Here is a 6902-nt window from a genome sequence, read left to right on the forward strand (position 1 = left end):
TGATCAGGATGCCAAGACCCACTCCCAGAATTCTTCCTTCTTGAAGAGAGTTTTCCTGGGTGCTGACCCTGTCAGACCAGTCATTCTGGAGTTGAGTGGGACATGGCAGTTTTCTTTTTACTTTCACTCTACTGTAACATTCTTTTAGTTTTATCTACACACTCTCAAGTATGATTATCTCAAAAATTTAACTCAATTTTACTTAATTAGGACTTCTGCTTTTATATAGTTTCACAGTTACATAAACATTGGTATGAAACAAAAGCAAAAGATAAGTATCGGGGTTTGTAGTTTTGCCTAGAATCATAATTCTTGCTCTGTACTGTTCATGCAGCACTATTTGTTTTTAGTTAATTTGTTTTTCCCTTGACATTTGTATAATCAGCTGGCTATCAGTGACTTTACTGTTTGTCCTGCAAATTCTTTTGGGTAGGATTTTTGAGCATGAGTCTTATGAGTGCACATCTAGTAACAGCTGATGGATCATGACTATATTGTGGATGATTCCTCATCCAAATTCTATAAACAGTTGATATTAATCATGAGAAATGTCACCTATTTTGTAAGCAGGGCCGTGGTCAGTCATGACTATGGAAACTATACTTTTTGGGTTTATAGGTTTCTTATGTTTGTGTGGGGGGTGCCATCTTCTAGTCAAAACATTCTAACAGACTCCTTTTGCGGCGTCCTAGCCCGTTCCCGGGGATGCAGCTTCCTTGAAGTCTGTCATCCTCAAGGCCGTGGCAGTTGACCTTGTCAAGCTCCACGGTGGGTCAAGGCATGGGGCGCCACAACAGAGAACCTAGTGGGGGTTGTATTGTTATATGGAAAACTGTAAAATGTTATGCATGTACAAACTATTGTATTTACTATTGAATGTAAAACATTAATTCTCCAATAAAGAAATTTTAAAAAATCATTCCTTCTTTAAAAAAAAAAGGTTTTATTTTTCTTTGCTCTATTATGTAAATAATTATTTGCAAGACAGGTGTTGTCACATAGGTAGAATTTCTCACCATCGAGTCATAGACGTTGTCAGATAATATCCATTGCCAACCCAATTCCTCCCCCACCATTTGCACTGGATTCCTAGTGCTCTTTCAGCCTTGGCCTTGTTGTAACAGATTATCTGTAGTCCAAGTTTCACCCTATGATTTAGCTTTCTGTCTTGTTTCTTAAGATCTACCTACAAGTAGAATCTTCTATTATTCTTCTTCTCCTGCTGGCTGATCTGACACGATTTCTTCTAGTTCCATCCACGATGAGGCAGCAGAGATGACTATCTTTCTACAATTAGGACTCCCTTCAAGAGTTAGACTTTGAATCAATTATCAAGTGGTTTTCTCATATGTGGAATATAGATAATTATGGCACAGAAACTTTAAAAAAAAAAGAGTAACCGAAGTGTCTTACAGACTTAGTGTGATTATGGGAAACACAGAATTTTGATAGTGAGTATGGAACTGTACCCCTGTAATCTTAAAATCTTATAAACTATTATTAAATATCTGATAAACATGCTATTTTAACAAAACAAGGTCTTTGAGAAGGATTTAAAATTGTTTTAAGTTAACTGTATGAATGGTTAGGCGAGTTAATAAACTCAGGGTTTGGAACATCCAATAGTTGGCTTATTAATTTCATTGAATAGCTACCATGGCACTGAAGCAGAATCTTAGGATTTAAACAAAACATTCAGAATCAAGAAGATCGCGCATCTGAGTAGTCCACCTGCTTTGTGCTGTGGTATATTTTCCTCTCTTCCTCAGTTTCTCTGTCTCTATCTGAAAAAGGTAGCAGGAGCAGCAGGAGGCCCTAGCAGTGACAAAAAAATAATTCTTTTTAGTAATTATTAACATTAAATAAAGCATTTACTTTCCATGGCATTCCTTTGAATCTCAATAAGATTTATTGAGAGACAATATAAGATACAATTGCAACTGAATAAGGTTAAATCATTATGCTAGAGGCTGGTTTAGATAGATTGGTCACTATTATTGAATATGGGGTCCTTATCCACGATAATTCCTACATTACTTTAAGTTTTTAATTTTTTATTTATAAAAAGGAAACATTGACAAAACCATAGGATAAGAGGGGTACAGCTTCGAACAATTCCCACCACCAGAATTCCATATCCCATCTCCTCCCCAATAGCTTTCCTATTCTTTAACCCTCTGGGAGTATGGACCCAAGGTCATTGTGGGGTGCAGAAAGTTGAAGGTCTGGCTTTTGTAATTGCTTCCCCGCTGAACATGGGCGTTGGCAAGTCGATCCATACTCCCAGCCTGTCTCTCTCTTTCCCTAGTGGGGAAAGGCTCTGGGGAAGCAGAGCTCCAGGACACATTGGTGGGGGTGTCTGTCCAGGGAAGTCTGGTCAGCAACATGCTAGCATCTGGAACCTGATGGCTGAAAAGAGAGTTAACATACGAAGCCAAAAAAATTACTTTATGTGGTTTCAGAAGAATTCCTTTGACCAGAATATTAGATGCTTCTTCTCTCTAATTTCAATGTGCCATAATAAGTCTATAAAATTTTATCCATCTCACATTTTCTTTTCAAACACTCACATTTAGATTAACAACAATTTCAATTAATGATTGTCTTCCAAACATCCTAATTAAACTCTTTTCTCCTTAATTTTAGTAGAAAAATATACAGATCAAGTTGAGACACATTATATTACACAGTTTGCCACTAATGTGTTGTCATTTTAGATTTTTTTGTGACTAATCAGTAATTTTATTACTATATATCTTCGCACTACAAATGGGAGTGTTTTGCAGGAATATAGGTTTTTGGAGCTATTTCACAAATTTGCATATTAAGAGCTCAAATTATATATTTTTTATTTCACTGTGAAATGCAATTGATTGTTCCAGCAATGCAAGTTAACAACCTGTTAGAAGTTAAAAATAAAAGAGAAGCAGGTGCTTCCATTGCAGTGTTTGCAGATTTCAGGCAACTCTGAAGTCACTAAATGACCTTGGACATCAGCTCTGCCCCATTTGCTTCTTCAATGCCATATAAATTCAAAGACATCAAAGGTCAGTGACAGTGTGATTTAGTCCACCCATGGAGTGACTCTCACTGATTCTACCAATTATTCTACCTTGAAATCCCTTGAAAGACTTCTATTTTTTATAATGCAGATAGCAGCCGCAGTTGGGAGAGCAGGTGTGTAGAAAAGTTGACATGAAGACACTTGGCATTTCAACACTAGACTCAGTTGCATCTCACAGGTGCTCTGAGTTGCTTCCAATTCAGTTTGAATTCTCCCCTGAAACCCTTCAAGCCCTACACACACACACACACACACACACACACACACACAGAGAGAGAGAGACACACACACAACCTCCCACCTGCATTCTCCCTCCTCTTTCTACACCACCACTCAGGATGCTCTTCAAATAATCCAGCTACTTTTAACACTTTCACATTTGTTTAACAAAATTAGTTGCCTTCTTCAGATGCTCACTCGGGTGAGGTATGACTTTTAACACTTTGTCTCAACTCCGAAGTCAAAAATAAAATAAATCAAAGGATCAATATCCCAAAGGAGAACATATATATATCCAAATTCACAAGGAAGAAACTCTGGCATGGATCTTCCAAATCTCTTACTCCCAGTGAGATGTAACCATCCTAGCAAAGTGGCAAGAATAGGGAAACAGAAGCCTAGGGATGGTGTACCCAGTTAAGCACACATAGTACCAAGTGTAAGAACCTGGGTTTGAGCTCCTGCATCCCACCTGCAGGGGGCTGCTTCACAAGAAGCAGACCATCTGCAGGTGTCTTTCTATCTCTCTCTCTCTGTTTCCCCATCCTTTCTCAATTTCTATCTAATATTAATTCAAAAGGAAAAATTGGTTGCTGCCCAGAGTGGTAGATTCCTGGTGCTGGCACCCAGCACACCAAGTCCCAGTTAGAACCCTGGAGACAATAAATATAACAATAATAATAATAATGAAACGCATGCAGCTTCAGAATCTAGAAGAATCAGTTGTGCCTGCAAAAGCCCACCGCCAACAGTGAACTTTTTTTTTCAAGATAGCCAGTATGCAAGGAGGCCAATCCAATGGATTGTAAGTCCTCCACCCTGCCCCCACCCAAAGTTTTACCCAAAGATGGACCCACAGGGGTCAGCAGAATGTACATGGGGCTTATTGCTTGCTAACTGAAGATGGCTATCTCATCTTAGTAGATCCATTCTCTCAGGCAGGAGAGGAGACATATATATGCCAGAGCACTAGCTACATAAACAGGGTGCATGAGATTTTGGGGCTAACTCATAGACACCAAGTTCTCTACTAATCATGTATGGGGTCACCAGGAGGACATCATCCATAGGGGCCTCATCTCATAGAGTGAGAGATAGAGAAGCAGAAAGAGACAGGGAGAGATGCGGAGAGACACAGAGAAAAGAGAGACACTGCAGCACTGCTTCGTCATCCCTGATGTTTCCTTATGTAGGTGGTGATCCTGTGTGGTGGTGGCCGGGAGCTCAAAGTCAGGTCCTCACATGTGAGAACGTATACTGGGGAGCCCTCCAGTTCCCACAAAGTCCTTGGTGACGATTAAAGCTGATGTGTTGGGCAGTACGCCAGCTTCCCCCTACTTAGCGCTGCAGTCTATTTACATAACCACTGTTAACTAAGAACTGCCTTGCCTACAGGGCATTGGTTTAATCCCCACTGGTTCTAACTCTCTTTTGGCTCCACCCCCTCTCCTAGACATACCCTGATTTCCACCACTCTCTTTTCGCTCCACCCTCTATACGTCACATCCTGTTTCCACCCTACTTGGCGAGTATAAATTGGCGAGCTGCTCTTCTGATAATACACACTTGGGATTGCCTTCCAGCCTGGCACGAGTTCCTGATCCCTCTCCCATGCAGCATCCTAAGTTGGCTCCAGTTGAGTTCTCTCCAACCCAGAGAACACTTGCTCAGGAAGAAGCACCCTCAGGCTATCCCGGCACTGATGCAATTCCTTTAAAGCGATTTGTTCACCATTCCTATACACTGAACTCCCCACCCTAGTTATTCCAGTTGGAATCCATGTATGTGTAAAATGTTTCATGTGCAGAGACTAACACCAAGATGTATCCTTACTGCCTCAAGGACAAGGAACAGCAATCTTAGCCACCCAACACAATTCAGACTGAAATAATGAAATAAGGTTGATTTCCTCCCCAAATATACGTGAGTATTCCTAGCACATTTTCATATTCACTGGAAAACCTGAAAAAAAATCTGAGAAACAATACTACTTTTAAAAGATTTCTTGCATTTATTACAAATAAGAACAAGGCTTTCACAGGAGATAAGATACTCATCAGAATATCACTCTGATATGTGCAGTAATGAGAATCAAACCAGAAGCCTCAGGGATGCAAGCCCAGTGCTTTACCAGTTGAGCCATATCTCCAGCCACTAGAAGAAATAGCACTCTTTTTTTCCATTTATTTCATTACTATTGTTATTATTTTTACTATCAGATTTTTTTTTTATTTTCTGAAGCTTCACACCTGTACAATCCATTGCTCCTGACAATCATTTTTTGTGGCATGGGCGGGGGCAGCGTGTAGGTGAGAGGCCACAGAACTCACGGCTTCATTGCTATTTGAGGTCACCAAAAGACGCACTGACTACAAATGTTAAGTTTCACTTGGAAGATATTTTGATAATCATGTGCTGCTTTGTCATGTATTTGACGAGGTTCAAGCTCAGCTTCCATTGCACTGAAGAAAGCTTAGATACTGCAGTTTCTCTCTCTACCTTAAAAAAAGATAGAAGAATATATATATATATATACATATATATATATATATATTCTGTCAAAAAGAAGCATATATAAAGTTATGTTAAAATGAGATTTGTGGATCCTTCAGAAGATTTTTTTTTTTTTTTTGGCCTCCAGGGTCATCACTGGGGCTCAGTGGCTGCACTAAGAATCCACTGCTCCTGGAGATCATTTTTCCCCATTTTTGTTGCCCTTAATGTTATTATTATTGTTATTGTTGTCATTGCTGTTGTGTTGGACAGGACAGAGAGAAATGGAGAGCAGAGGGGAAGACAGAGGGGGAGAGAAAGATAGACATCTGTAGAACTGCTTTACTGCTTGGGAAGTGACCCCCCACAGGTGGGGAGCAGTGGGCATGAACTGAGATCCTTATGCTAGCCCTTGCACTTTGCACCATTTGGGCTTAACCCATTTTGCTACCTCCCAGTACCCCCTTCAGAAGTTTTTTATTATTATTATTATTGTATTTATTTATTTTCCCTTTCGTTGCCCTTGGTTTTTTTATTATTGCTGTTGTTATTGATGTTGTCGTTGTTGGATAGGACAGAGAGAAGTGGAGAGAGGAGGGGAAGACAGAGAGGGGGAGAGAAAGGCAGACACCTACAAACCTGCTTCACCACCTGTGAAGCAACGCCCCTGTAGGTGGAGAGCCGGAGGCTCAAACCAGGATCCCTACGCTTGTCCTTGCGCTTTGCGCCATGTGCGCTTAACCGCAGCCCGCGCTACCGCCCGACTCCCGCTTCAGAAGTTTTAAAGAAGAAAGAAGCCCACAATTATTCATGAAGTGGTATGTTGTCTAAATTGCCCACAAAATCCATGAAAAAATTTCAACGTGAAAATTTAATAAAGATCGAGTTCATTAAGAGAAAATGGAGTAGGCCTGTAGTTTACTGCAGTAATAATAGAATAATAGAATTTATACGAAAGAAAAGATAATCTCCAGGAGAGGGAGAGAGTAAGGGAAAGAAAGAGAGGGTATAGTGAGAGAGGGAGAGGAACATGAAAAATAATTAGTCATTATTTTGTCATAGACTTTCAGCAAAAAAAAAAAAAAGTGAAGACTAGATTTTATTGGGGCTCCAAAATTTAATTTCC

Source organism: Erinaceus europaeus, chromosome 2, assembly GCF_950295315.1.
Source record: "Erinaceus europaeus chromosome 2, mEriEur2.1, whole genome shotgun sequence".
NCBI lineage: Eukaryota > Metazoa > Chordata > Mammalia > Eulipotyphla > Erinaceidae > Erinaceus > Erinaceus europaeus.